At 37.7% G+C, this 14917-nt stretch overlaps 1 protein-coding gene and 1 long non-coding RNA gene across 3 annotated transcripts in view; one reads left to right on the forward strand and one right to left on the reverse strand.

The window, feature by feature from the left end:
* LOC103215742 (uncharacterized) overlaps positions 1–14917 on the forward strand; it is a 58076-nt gene that overhangs the window by 37545 nt on the left and 5614 nt on the right. The gene's annotated exons all lie outside the window — the stretch shown is intronic.
* Positions 9700–14917, reverse strand: part of LOC103215761 (signal-regulatory protein beta-1-like) — a 40231-nt gene continuing 35013 nt past the window's right edge. The window contains exons 6-7 of one of the 2 annotated variants that reach the window (XR_012090293.1): positions 14153–14544; positions 9700–11208 (exon numbers count right to left, since the gene is read on the reverse strand). The gene's annotated coding sequence lies outside the window, so the exon portion shown is untranslated. Of the gene's footprint in view, positions 14545–14917 lie in introns of both variants that reach the window. The other variant, XM_073008883.1, reaches the window with a different exon arrangement.

Raw genomic sequence — 14917 nt, forward strand, 5'->3', positions numbered from 1 at the left:
GCCCAGGACCAAACAGCTTTATCAAACTTATAAATCCTACCACACTTATAACAAACTAACATTAATTCTTCATAAACTGCTCAAAAAAATTGAAAGGGGAATTTTTCCTAACTTGTTCTATGAGACCAGCATTACCCTGATACCAAAACCAGACAAGGAAACAACAAAAAAGAAAACTACAGGCAATATCCCTGATTAACATAGATGCAAAAATCCTCAGCAAAATACTAGTAAGCCAATCCAGTAACACATCAAAAAGATAATACATCTTGATCAAATAAAATTTATCCTAGGGATGCAAGGATGGTTCAACACACACAAATCAATAAATGTGATACATCACAGCAGCAGAATGAAAGACAAAAAACATGTGATCATCTCAATAGATGCAGAAAAAAGGATTTAATAAAATTCAGTATCCCTTCAAAATAAAAGCTGACTCTCAACAAATTAGGCACAGAAAGAACATATCTCAACATAATAAAGACCATATATAACAAGCCCACAGCTACTGAATGGAGAAAACCAAGAGCCTTTCTTTCTCTATGCACTGGAACAAGGCAAAGATGCCCACTTTGACCACTCCTATTCAGTATAGTAGTGGAAGTCCTAATCAGAATGATCAAGAAGAAGAAAGAAAGAAACGATCCAAACTGGAAAAGAAAAAGTCAAATTGTCCCTCTTTGCAGATGACATGATCTTATATATAGAAAAAAACTAGAGACTCCACCAAAAAATCTCTTAGAACTAATAAACAAATTCAGTAAAGTCACAGGATGCAAAATCAACATTAAAATTAGTAGTATTTTATACATCAACAATAAATAGCTGAAGAACACATTTAAAAAGCAATCCCATTTTCAATAGCTATAAAAATAAAATATCTAGGAATACATTTAACCAAGGAGGTGAAAGACCTCCACAATAAAAACTACAAAATACTGATGAAAGAAATTTAAGAGAACACAAAATAGTGGAAGAACATCCCATGCTCATGGATCGTAAGAACTGATATTGTTAAAATGATCATACTACCCAAAACCAATCCACAGATTCAATGCAATGCCTATCAAAATACCAATGACATTCTTCACAGACATAGAAAGAAAAATCCTAAAATTTGTATGGAACCACAAAAGATCCCACATAGCCAAAGCAATGCTGAGCAAAAAATCAAAGCTAGAGATATCACACTACCTTACTTCAAAACATACTATAAAGCTGCAGTTACCAAGACAGCATGGTACTGGCATATAAACACATAAGCTAATGAAACAGAATAGAAAACCCAGAGACAAATCTGTGCATTCATCTGACATTCAACAAAGGCACCTAAAACATATATCAGAGAAAGGATATCTTCTCAATAAATGGTGCCAGAATAATTGGATATCCATATGCTGAAGAATGAAACTAGACCTTTGTCTCTTACCATACACAACAATCAACTGAAAATGGATTCAAGACTTAAATGTAAGACCTGAAACTGCAAAACTACTAGAAGAAAATATAGAGGAACTGCTTCAGGGCATTGTTATAGCCATAGATTTTATGGCTAAGACTTCAAAAGCACAGGCAACAAGGCAACAAAACAGACAAATAGGACTATATCAAACTAAAAAACTACTGCACAGCAAAGAAAACAATCAGCAGAGTGAGGAGACAACTTGCAGAATGGGAGAAAAGTTTGCAAACTATTCACCCAACAAGGGACTGATATTCAGAATACACAAAGAACTCAAACAACTTAACCAAAAAACAAATAACCGAATTTAAAAGTGGGCAAATTATCTAACTAGAGATTTCTCAAAAGAAGGCATACAAATAAATGGGCAACAAATATAGGAAAAGATGTTCAACATCACTGATCATGAGGAAATGCAAGTCAAAACCACAATGAGATTATCTCCCCCCAGCTAAGATTGGTTATTATCAAAAAGACAAAAAAGAACAAATGCTAGCAAGGATGTGAAGAAAGGGAAATTCTTATACACTGTTGGTAGGAATATAAACTAGTAGAACCATTATTGAAAGTAGTATAAAGACTTCTGTAAAAACTAAAAATAGAACTACCATACAATCCAGGAATCCTACTACTGGGTATTTATCCAAAGGAAAGGAAATCAGTTTCTCAAAGGGATGCTCATGTTTATTGCAGCACTATTCACTATTGTAAAGGTGTGGAATCAACCTAAATGTCCATCAACAGATGAATGAATTAAAAAATATGGTATATGCACAATAGAATACTACTCAGCCATTAAAAAAAAAAAAAAAAAGAAAGAAATCCTGTCATTTGTAGCAACATAGATGAGCCTGGAGGACATTGTTAAGTAAAATAAGTCAGGCACAGAAAGACAAATACCACGTGTCCTTACTTATATGTGGGAGCTTAAAAAAAAAAGGAGCCCATAGAAGTAGAGAGTTACAGTTATCAGAGGCTGGAAGGGCAGAGGGGTAGGGAGGATACAGAGAAGTTTGTGAATGGTTACAAATTTCAGCTAGATATGAAAAATGAGTTCTGATGTTTGGCAGCACTGTAGGGGGCATATGGTAAACTGTAAGTTATTGCATTTTTTAAAAAGCTAGTAGAAGGAGTTTTGAATGTTCCCAACACAAAGAAATGATAAATGTTTGAAATGCTGGATATCCTAATTACCCTAATTTGATCATTATACTTCGTATGCATATTTCAAAATATCACTCTGTGCACCATAAATATATATAATTATTACGTGTCAACTAAAATTTTTTTAAAGAAAAACATCTACAAAAACAAAATGCTACAGCTAACGTACTTAATGATGAAAGATTGAAGTCTTTCTCCCTAGGTAGGATAGAGACAAGAATGTTTTCTCTCATCACTCTTTTTTTAAAAGCAGGAATAAACAAAATGCTAATGATTGTTTAAAGGATAATACTTAAATATTCACAAAGTTAAAATTTAAAATATCTTGACCAGGGTTTTCTATATATTATATTACCATGATGACTCTGATTTTACCTTTCGTAGAGCAGTTGCTCAGATAAAAGAACTTATAACAGTCTCCAGGACTTGCATTGCCTTCTCAGGCCACTGTCCCCTGGCAGATCAAAGCACTGAAATGAAGAAGCAGTGTCCTCACCCCTTTCTCCTCCTCACCTCTCTCTCTTGCCCCTTTTGTTTTTACTTTGAGCATTTCTGAATACTAAATGCAAAATTAAGTTTGAATATAAACCAAAAGAACCAGATGACCACCCCAATTCAAGATTGCATTTCATTCCAGGAGACCTGGCACAGAAAGGATTACGCTTCATCTACAGGGATACTGTGACAGAAATCAAAGATCATACATAAATGTCATTTGCAGGCTCTGAGCAAAGACAAACCTAGTACAAATTAATCTGCAAGTGAGGAAATTTGAACCAGGTGGTCTGTTATGTCCCATCTAGCCTGGCAAGCCAGCGTGAAAGCTCAGTTCTTCCACCCTGAAAGGACTTACCCTCCCTGCTAAGGTGGATGCAGAAAGGAAAGACCATCATACTGTGGCACCAACCTTCTAATATAAAAAAGAACTATGTTGGGGTTAAAGTACATCAACAAAGTACAAATTTTTACCATACTTATGGGATAAATTAATTCTCAATAGTTTGAAATTTATGTATGCTGTAAAACTGTGGCAAACTACGGGTCTTAAACACACATACCAAAGACTTTCCTGTGGGTATAGAAAACCTGAGTAAGCCAAGTGAATTACTTGAAATCCTGAGAGGCCATACATAACCTTCTGCATCCATTATGCCTCCCTATTATACATTCTTTTCCAGGTCACTTGAACAAGGGCATTTCTTAGCTCAGAGGGTCTAAAACACCTTTAAAAAAAAAAAAAAGCCTCCAGAAATTATGATTCAAGGATTTGAAACTCTAATGTTACAGGCAAATCTCACTTTTATAAAATATAAAATGCTGTGTTTCTTTCACTCCTAATAGCTCGTCAAGGGAAGTCACTACTAAACTGCATTCCTGCAGCCTTTCCAGCTAGTTGGATACTGCTTGTTTCATCTCCACCGAACACCACACAGGAGTGATAAGTTCCATGTCTTGCAATTCTGCCACTTCACTGATTCAAGGGTTAGAGCAATCTACAATTTGATACCAGGATGATTATCCTGTTATGCCTTCATTATTGGGAGTGTTGCTGTAACCTGTTGCTTTGTTTTTTGTTTGTTTGTTTGTGTTTTGGAAAGGAACAAGACTTTCCAGATTCCATCTTCTTGGCCAACTCTTCTGTTGATGTCATATCAGTCTTAGCAACTAAAAAGTCAGAGGTAATTCCTTCCACGGTTTTGTTTGGATCTTGCAAAATATTAAGAAGAACTTCCTGTAACACTTGTGTTGGTATTGCCCCCTTTTTAATGGCCTTTTCATATAGCCCAATAGCATCGTAGGTGTCTTTACTGGCTAACAACTTTGCTTTGTAGAACCAGAATTTAGCAGTTCTTTGACCTCAGGAATACTGGACAATATGGCAAATATTTCATTAAAAACCACACCCCTTTCAATGAGCACATATTCTGTCAGAGTGTTATTAGTTTTATTGAGCAGTTGAAGCTGTTCTTTCTTTTCTTCCTCTTCTTTTTCAATGCTCTTCCAGCATATTTATTTTCTCTATTATTTTTCTTTCTGTTTTACGTGTTATAGGAGACCACTTACAGATTTTCCCCTTTGATTTCTGTTATTCTTCCAGTTGTTTCCTTTGATCCTCTGCTATTGTCTTCTTTTCAGTATTTGGATTCATTTGGGTCCCTTTTGAGACTCCTTTTCGCTTCATGATTGTGTCACCAGCTTGAGTTTGGGGAGCTCTCTTGTTTAGAAAATGGAAGAGCCTTTTTCAATTGGAAGTCCAACGCCTGTGCTTTGTGTTGTAAGCTGTTGTGGCATTTGTCCCCATTAGTTCCATTTGCTCTTATGCCATGAATGCTGAGAATGACTGAATTTAAGCTGCCAACTGTCAAACTAGGCCTCTGGCTTGTGGCTTTTGATTTTTGCAGTGCACATGACCAAGGCCCAAAACAAGGTTGAATGGACTGCTGATTTTGCTTAATGTTTAAATGTCTGTTACTATATCCTCCCTGAAACAAACTGGAGTATGTCTTGTTTTTGATATGTTTTACTTCCTGTTCACTAACTAATCCATGGTTTTTAATAATTAACCCTATTAACCTTTGTACCCTCGATCATTAATTTTTTTTTTTTTTAATGCTTGAGTCCTACTAAGGGTCTGAACAAAGACAGAGGGAACTGTTTTGGGGTCTTTTCTCCCAGTCTTGCAAGATCTCCTTGAGAGAGTTGCTATGGCTTTACTGATAGAAACTTTACTTGTGTTTCTCTAACAAATTGTTTATTAACTCTGTCTTTCATGGCAGCACTAGTCACTCAATATCTGCCCACGGCTTGTTTAGGAACCAAATTGCTCTTGGTTCAATTATGAAAGTTATTCTTTAACTTCTTTATGGTACATAATTGAGAATCTGGCTTCCTCTCAGGGTCTAACAAGGTATGAGGCAAATTCTCTTCATTAATCTCTTTCAGAAAGCTAACCAAAGATTAATTTTCAGTGCAGGTATTTCCTATGGAGTCTGTACACTTAGCATTCCTTGATATGTTAACTGCTGCTTTGTAGTCTTCAAATCTTGTGCATTAAGTGACCCCATGAGTTTTCTTGACAGTTCTTCCATGGTGAATGATCCAGCTTTGTGCCGCTGTCAACTACCGCTGGAGGCTTATGGTTTGTATTAGAAGAAACACATCCTGAAATCAGCCTTCTGCCCAGTTTTAGTGGCTCCAACTTAGGCTTCTGGGACCTTGTATTGTCTGGTCTGGCCTGGAGCTTAATGCTGATGGGCCTTATGCTTTAACAGGCAAAATAGCATGATTGATAACATTCTTTTGGGTAGATTTGGGCAATTATTTTTGGCTTTTAGATAAGGCTCAGTGTTTGGCGCTTGAAGTTCCTTTTGACTTTCTCTGATGTTCGGTGGCAGCAGTGGTAGTGACAGGCCCTGGCCTCACCATGACTTCTCAGTCACAGTGTTTCTTCCTCTCTCACCACTTTTATTGAGTATAGCACTGGAAGTCCTAGCCAGGGCAATAAGGCTAGAAAAGGAAATAAAGGGCATACATATCAGAAAGAAAGAAATAAAACTGTCTCTATTTGTAGATGGCATAATAGCCCTCATGGGAAATTCTACAGAATCTACAGAAGAGACTCTTAGAACTGATAAATGAGTTCAGAATGGTGACAGACTACATGATCAACATGCAAAAAGTTAACTTTAATTCTTTTTTTTCAGATGGAGTTTTGCTCTGTCACCCAGGTTGGAGTGCAGTGGTACGATCTTGGCTCACCACAACCTCCGACTCCCCGGTTCAAGCGATTCTCCAGCCTCAGTCTCCCGAGTAACTGGGACTAGAGGTGCATGCCACCATGCCCAACTGATTTTTGTATTTTTAGCAGAGACGGGGTTTCACCATGTTGGCCAGGCTGGTCTCAATCTCCTGACCTCAGGTAATCCAGCCGCCTTGGCCTCCCAAAGTTCTTGGATTACAGGCATGAGCCATCACGCCCAGCCAAGTTAACTTTAATTCTATATACTAGCAATAAACCCATGAAAACCAAAATTTAAAATATAATACCATTTAAATTGCTCAAAAATGAAATAGGTACAAATTTAACAAAACACGTATAAGACTTGCATGCTGAAAATTGCAAACACTGATGAAAGAAATCAAAGAAGATTCAAATAAAGAGGAATGTATTAGTCAGCATTCTCCAGAGAAACAGAACCAATAGGATATATATATATCAATAGATGGATGAGATGTGATTTATATATATCTATTGATATGTATATCAATAGATGGATGAGGCGGGATTTACTATGGGAATTGACTCATGTGAGATCATGGAGGCCAAGAGGTTCCACGATATGCTGTCTGCAAGTTGGAGAACCTGAGAAGCTGGTGGAGTGGCTCAGCCCGCATTTGAGAACCAGGAGAGCTGCTGGCATATCTGTCAGTCAGAGGCTGAAGGCCTCAGACTCTACAGAGGTAGAGACTGGGACTGGGGAATCTCATAGCACTTGTATAAGTCTTGGAGTCCAGTGGCCAGATAACCTGGAGTTCTGATATCCAAGGGCAGAAGATTGGTGTCCCAGCTCCAGAAGAAAGAGTGAATTCACCTTTCCTCTTCCTTTTTGTTCTATCCAAGCTCTTAACTGATTGAATGTTGCCCATCCTCACTAGAAGAGGGCAGATCTTCCTTACTCAGTCCACTGATTCGAACACCAGTCTCTTCCAGAAACATCCTCAGAGACACACCCAGAAATAAAGTTTTGCCAGCTATCTGGCTATCCCTTAACTCATCAAGTTGACACCTAAAATTAACCATCACAGGGAGACATGCTGTATCCATGGACTGGGAGCCTCAGCATAATAAAAATGTCAATTATATCCAAACTGACATATAGGTTTAACACAATTTCTATCAGATTTCTAGACATATTTTTGTAAATATACATAAGACTATTTTTAAATTTATATGAACAAAGGGTAAAAAAGAGAACTAAAAAAGTCAAAACAGAATAAAATGGAAGGAATCAATGTACCTGATTTTAAGACATGACAAAGATATAGTAATCAAAACTTTGTGATATTGGTGGAGGAACAGACACATAGATCAATAGTACAGAATAGAGAACCTGGAAACAGCCCCATACAAGTACAGACAGTTGATTTTTCAAAGTGGCAAAAACAGTTCAATGGAGGAAAGATTGATTCCGCAAGTGAAAAAGTCTTTTCAACAAAAGGTGCTGGATATCCATAAACAAAAAATGAACCTCAAACTAAACCTCATACCATACCTTACACAAAAATCATCTCAAAATAGATCATAGGTTCAAAGATAAAACATAAAACTACAAAACATTTAGGAGAAAATCTTCAGGATCTAGGGCTTGACAGATTCTTTTTTTTTTTTTTTTGGATGGAGTCTCGCTCTTTTGCCCAGGCTGGAGTGCAGTGGCGCTATCTCGGCTCACTGCAACCTCCGCCTCCCGGGTTCAAGCAATTCTCCTGCCTCAGTCTCCTGAGTAGCTGGGATTACAGGTGCCCACCGCCACGCCAAGCTAATTTTTGTATTTTTAGTAGAGATGCGGTTTCACCATGTTAGTCAAGCTGGTCTCGAACCCCTGACCTCGTGATCCACCCACCTCGGCCTCCCAAAGTGCTGGGATTACAGGCGTGAGCCACCGTGCCTAGCCTGATGACAGATTCTTAGACCTTACATCAAAAGCATGATCAATTTTAAAAATTGATAAATTGGATTTCATCAAAATTTAAAACTTTCACTCTCCAAAATACCATGTTAAGGATGAAAACAAAGCTACTGACCAGGCGAAAATATTGCAAACCACACATCTGACAAAGGGTTCAAATCTAGGATATCGCTTTCAAAACTCAACAGTAAAAAACAACAAAACAAGACAAAAACTTCCATTACAAGTGGCTAAAGGTGGGAAAACTCAAACTGTTTTTCCTCTGCACTCATACAGCAACAATCAACACAGAAGACTTCTGTGACCAAATGCGGGAGATTTCTTCCCCCCGAACAAGCAAGCAATCAATTCTGCAGCAGACACCAGCTGGGTGTCCTCAATCCAGTTCTAATCTGATGCTATCTATCTGGAGGTAACATCAGATACCACGGAGATGAGCACTCAGTCCCATGGAACTTCTCTCCACTTTCAATGCCAATTGCAAGGAATGTGCTTCTGACTCATTGGCTATAAATCAGAGATCTCATGACCTCTTCCTTGGGTTTAATTAATTTGCTAGTGTGGCCCACAGAACTCAAGGAAACACTGAGTTTACTGGTTTATTATAAAGGATATAGATGAAGAGATGCATAGGGACAGGAACGGGGAAGGGACACGGAGCTTCCATGACCCCCGCAGGTGCAGCACTTTTCAGGAACTTGCATGTGTTCACCTGTCCAGAAGCTCTCTGAATCCAGTCCTTTTGGGTTTTTACAGAAGCTTCATTATGTAGGCAAGATTGATTAAATCATTTGATCAGCTTACTCTTCAGGTACCCTGTCTGTCTTTAAAAATTGGTCTTTCAGGTGACCAGTCCCCATCCTGAAGCTATGTAGGTGCTCCCAGCCATCAGTCAATTCATTAGGACACAAAAAGATATCTCTCTGGAGAGTCTAAGGATTTTAGGAGTGGTTTGGCAGGAAACAGGGTTGAAGACCAAATGTATATTTCACAATATCACAATGTGTGAAAGACATAAAGAGATATTTTACCAAAAAGGATATACGGATAGAAAATAAATATATGAAAAGATGCTTACATCACTAACCATCAGGAAAATGCAAATTAAGATCATAGTGAGATATTATTACTATGTACCTAATAGAACAGTTATAGTAAAACATAGTGACAATACCAAATGCTGGCTAGGATGCGGAGAAACTGAATATCTAATGCATTGCAAGTGGGAATGTAAAACAATACACCCACTCTATAAAACTGGTTGTCAACTTCTTAAAAAGAACTAAGCATACACTCACTATACAAATGAACCAGCAATTGCACTCCCATGCATTTGTCCCAGAAAAATGAAAACTTATATACACACAAAAAACTGTGCACAAATGTTTGTAGCAGATTTATTTGTAACAGCAAACCCTGGAAACAACCAGTGTAAGACAAATTTGTCTTACAAGTGAATGGCTAACAAACAGTATGCATTCATACAATAAAATACCACTCAGCAATAAAAAAAAAAATTATTTATATATGCAACAACTTGTAAGGATGGCAAAGGCATTATGTTGAGTGAAAAACTCAAACTCAAAATGTTGCATACTGTATGATCCCATTTACATAACATTGTCAAAATATGGAGATATAGAAGAGATTAGCATTTGCCAGACTTAGTATGGTGAGGGTGGGTATCACTATAATGAGGTAGCACCAGGGAGACCTTTATGGTTATGGAATTGTCTGTATTTTGACTATAGTGTTGATTACACAAACATACACAGGAGAGACTGAACATAAGCAAAAGCTGGGAATATTACCAGACTCAGCTGGAAATAATGTTCAGCTGGGCAGGGAGGTTCACGTCTGTAATCCCAGCACTTTGGGAGGCCAAGGTGGGTGGATCATTTGAGGTCAGGAGTTTGAGACCAGCCTGGCCAACATGGTGAAACTCCATCTCTACTAAAAATACAAAAATTAGCCAGCCGTGGTGGTGCATGCCTATAATTCCAGCTACTAGGGAGGCTGAGGCAGGAGAATTGCTTAAACCCAGGGGTCAGAGATTGCGGTGAGCCAAGATCATGCCATTGTACTCTAGCCTGGGTGACAGAGTAAGACTCCATCTCAAAAAGAAAAAAAAAGAAAGGAAGGAAGGAAGGAGGGAGGGAGGGAGGATGGGAAAGAAGGAAGGAAGGAAGGAAGGAAGGAGAAAGAAAGAATATCCAAACACTTATTACAATACAGACACTGACTCTTAAAGTATCCCAAATTACAATATAATCATATTCAGTTGATGGGGAATAGAAAGTGTTCATGTGTGGCATTAAATCAGCAATGATGGAGCATTATATTACCATCTGCAATCATGGGAGGTCAAAAATAATGCCTATTACTGAAAAATGAAGAAGTGGTGATATAAACGTTATATGAGATATGGCAGTAACAATCTAAGATAATCCATTAAAAGTTGAGAATAGTTGCTTCTGGGAGATAGAACATGGTTGGATGTTAGGGAGACTCCAATTTTTGTATGTAAAACTTATATAACTATTTATTTGACTCTTAAATAGTGTGTACATGTAACTTTGACAAAGATAAACACTAATTTAGATCATTAGATGAATGTTATAGGAGTTACACATAAAGGCCAGGTGTGGTGGCTCACACCTGTAATCTCAGCACTTTGGGAGGTGAGAAGGGTGGATCACTAGAGGTCAGGAATTCACTACCAGCCTGGTCAACACAGTGGAACCCTGTCTCCTGGTGTGGTGGCATGCACCTGTAATCCCACCTACTCGGGACGCTGAGATAGGAGAATCGCTTGAACCTGGGAGGCGGAGGTTGCAGTGAGCCAAGATCACGCCACTGCACTCCAGTCTGGGCAACAAAGCAAGACTTCATCTAAAAAAAAAAAAAAAAGGAGTTGTATATAAAAAGAATATCCATACTGTTAGCACTAGTAAGAGAATTTCATAAGCTTTCCAGCTATAAGATTGATGTTCAAAACTCAATTGCGATCCTATTCAGTAGTCAACAACCACTGAAAAAAGTAATAATAAATTTTAAAGATTCCATAAACTGGAAAATATTAAAGGCGTCTCTAACTAAAGATGCGTAAGACCATTATAGAGAAAAAAACTGTAAAATTGTAAACTGAACTTCATAAAAGAAAACCTAAATAAGTAGCAGTATACCACGCCCATAAATGGGAAGGCTCAACACTGGAAAAATGTAAATGTCTCCAAAATAATATATGAATTCCGTGGAATCAAATAATAAATCTAAAAGGATTTTTCATGAAACTTGATAAAGTGAGTCTAAAATGCATTTGGGCCAAGAATAGTCACAACAATTTTGGATAAGAAAAGGTGAAATGATTTTCCCAAAAGAGATATCAAAACTTACTGTAGAGCTACGCTAAGCCAGATACAAGCATACCTTGGAGATATTGCAGGAGAATGTTGTGGCTAGTTCGATCATCTATCGAGACCACTGAAATTTTGTCCACATCAGCAATAAGTTTGTGTTGCTTTCTTATCATTCATGTGCTCACTGGAGTAGTATTTTTAATTTCCTTCAAAAACTTTTCCTTTGCATTCACAGCTGGCTGCGTGTTTGGTGCAAGAAGCCTAGCTTTCAGCCTGTCTCAGCTTTGGGCAAGCCTTTTTTTACTAAGCTTCATCATTTCTAGATTTGATTTAAAGTGAGAGATTTGCAACTCTCACTTTCACTTGAGCACTTAGAGGCCGTTGCAGGGTTATTAATCGGCCTAATTTCGGGTTATTGTGCCTTCCTGTGCCTCAGGGTAAGTGGGGAGGCCTGAGGAGACGGAGCAAGATGGGGGAACGACCAGTAGGTGGAGCCGTCAGAACATACAAGACATTTTTCCATCAAGTGTGCTGTTTCATAAGGACGTGGTTCGTGGAGCCACAAAACCGTTACAATAATAACATCAAATATCATTAATCACAGATATCAGATATAATAATTATTATAATTTGAAATATTTCAAGAATTACTAAAATGTGACAGAGACACGGATTGGGCACATGCTGTTGGAAACATGGCACCAATAGACTTGCTCAATGCAGGGTTGCCACAAACCGTCAATTTGCGAAAAACGTGATATCTGTGAAGTGCAGTAAAGTGAAGCACAATTTAATTTGCCTGTATTGACAGACAGCTAGACAAGTAGATCATCGGAACAAAGAGCTCATCAAAGGAACCACAGAATTATAGACACTCGCTATACAGCAAAGGTGGCAGTGAACATCAGGAAGTGCTGGATAATTAATCCTTCTAGAAAAAAAGATAAGATTCCTACCTATAAAACACATAAGATTCCTACCATCTGTAGTGCATACACACACGTGTGCACACACACCACCAGAAAAATATAGCGAGATGTGGTGCGCGTCTGTAATCCCAGCTCCTTGGGAGACTGAGGCAGGAGAATTGCTAGAACCTGGGAGGTGGAGGTTGCAGTGAGCTGAGATCATGCCACTGCACCCTAGCCTGGGTGATGGAGTGAGACTCCGTCTTTGCCTCAGCCAGTGTCCAGAAGAGCTTTTCCCAAGTTTTCTTCTTTTTGTAATTCCAGATCTTACATTTAAGTCTTAAAAAGATAAATTTAATAAAAATGCACAAGGTTTATATTAAAAAAAGCTGTTTGTAAATGGCATAAAAGACAACATGAAAAATATAAAATTATACAGTGATCCTGAAAAAGAAGTCCCAATATGTATACCACTGTATGTATAGTATAGGAATACTCTGGCTGTGTACATCCAATTCCCGCTCCCAGCCTTTGTGCCATTGTTTCAGGTATTATATGATATTGATGCATTATTATCATAACATCCACATTGCATTATTATTATTTTTAGTTTTAAACATTCACTTATCATCTATAGAGTTTTGTTTAAATGTCTTAAATTTATGCATCTATTTACTTTTTCTGTTCTTCATTCTTTTGTGTGGATCCAGATTTACACCTGGTGTCATTTTCTTTGTGCCTGTAGTGTGTCCACTAGTATTTCTTATAATTCAAGTCTGCTGGTGATGATTTCTTTTGCTTTTGTTTGATTTTAAAATATGTTAATATCAGCATAGAAGAAAGGAAAACTCCTTAACTCTTTAACTTCCTAAAAGTTATCTATTTTAAAAATGCAATAAACATTCAAAAATATTGTATATATATAGAGAGAGACAGATATAGCGAGATGAAAGGGATAAATGGAAAGAGTAAAACTTAAGCAACAATTGGAAATTCTTTTTATGTAACAAAAGCTCCCAAATCATACCAATACTGCAGCTTTGTGCCCCAAGCTAGAGGAACAAGGCGGACTCTCCCACACATGCCCAGGGAAACAAATATAAGAATGTTTGCTGCAAAGTTGTACTAGCAAAACACTGAATGAAGCTTCAAAATCTGTCTTGAGAAGAATTGATAAATTGTGGCATATTCTTACAAGAGAAGACCACAGAACAGTGCAAAATTAATAAAATATATCTCCACATATCAACAGGAATAAACCTCACAAACTGTGTTAAGCATAAAAAAAAAAGTTCCAGATGCTGTGTACAGTATCATAGCATCTATATAATGTTAAAAATATAAAAGTAATACTATACATTGCTTAAGGATTTATACATATGTTATAAAGTTATAAAATCATGCTTGAGAATGATAAATTCACAACAGTGTTTTTTTTTTTTTTTTTTTAAGAACTGAAGATCATAATGGCAAATGTGACTATTTTTAAAAGATAGGATGGTAGGTCCTTGGGTACTGCTTGTATTTTTTCTGTACATTTCAGAAGAGAAAAATGCTTATGCAACTTACCAGTGATTTCAAAATATATGTGTGTTCAAATGAAATCATATCTTCAAAAACCCTGCACAAAAGTAAAAACTGCTTTGAAAATTAAGGATTGTTCATGACCAGGGTAGAATGATCAGCTTAGTTCTCTTGGGTGGAAGCAGGGCCAATTTGAAGCTCAGTACATGAGGGTCAAGACATCCCTGGAATCCTTATGAAGAAAATCCGTCCCTGACTCAGCTCCAAAGCTCTGAGGGAAGGAACATCAGGAGGGTGTGCAGAAGGGAGTGTGTCCGCGATGGGGGTGGCAGGGACGGAATAAAGGGGTCTTTAGTGACCTATAAGTCCTTGCAGCTTCTCCCCGCTTGAACGCCTTCAAGAAGGCTGGAAGTAATGTATCACAGGGCATGCAGGGGCTGTAGAGAAAAAAAATCATTCATTCATGTGTTTGTTTATTCATGTATTAATTTCACAAATATTTATTGAGCACCTACTATATGGCAGGTATTCTGCTTGGTCTGGATTCGTGGCACAGATCAGAAGTAAGGCCCCTACTCATTACACCCCAATGCCACTTTCTGGATTCTAAACTCTCTCCCATATCCACATTCATCTTTGCCACTAGTCAGAACCTCCAAGTCCCTTGAATAGGTTCTATTCATTGATTTTAGCAATACTTTCCTTATGCATCCCCAAAATATATCATATGAAAATCGAAACATGTAACGGTGTATTGGGGTACTCTGGAGTTTGGGTCTCAACATTCATACCACTACTACACCTTGGATC

This window comes from Chlorocebus sabaeus, chromosome 2 (genome assembly GCF_047675955.1).
Source record: "Chlorocebus sabaeus isolate Y175 chromosome 2, mChlSab1.0.hap1, whole genome shotgun sequence".
In the NCBI taxonomy this organism is placed as follows: Eukaryota; Metazoa; Chordata; class Mammalia; order Primates; family Cercopithecidae; genus Chlorocebus; species Chlorocebus sabaeus.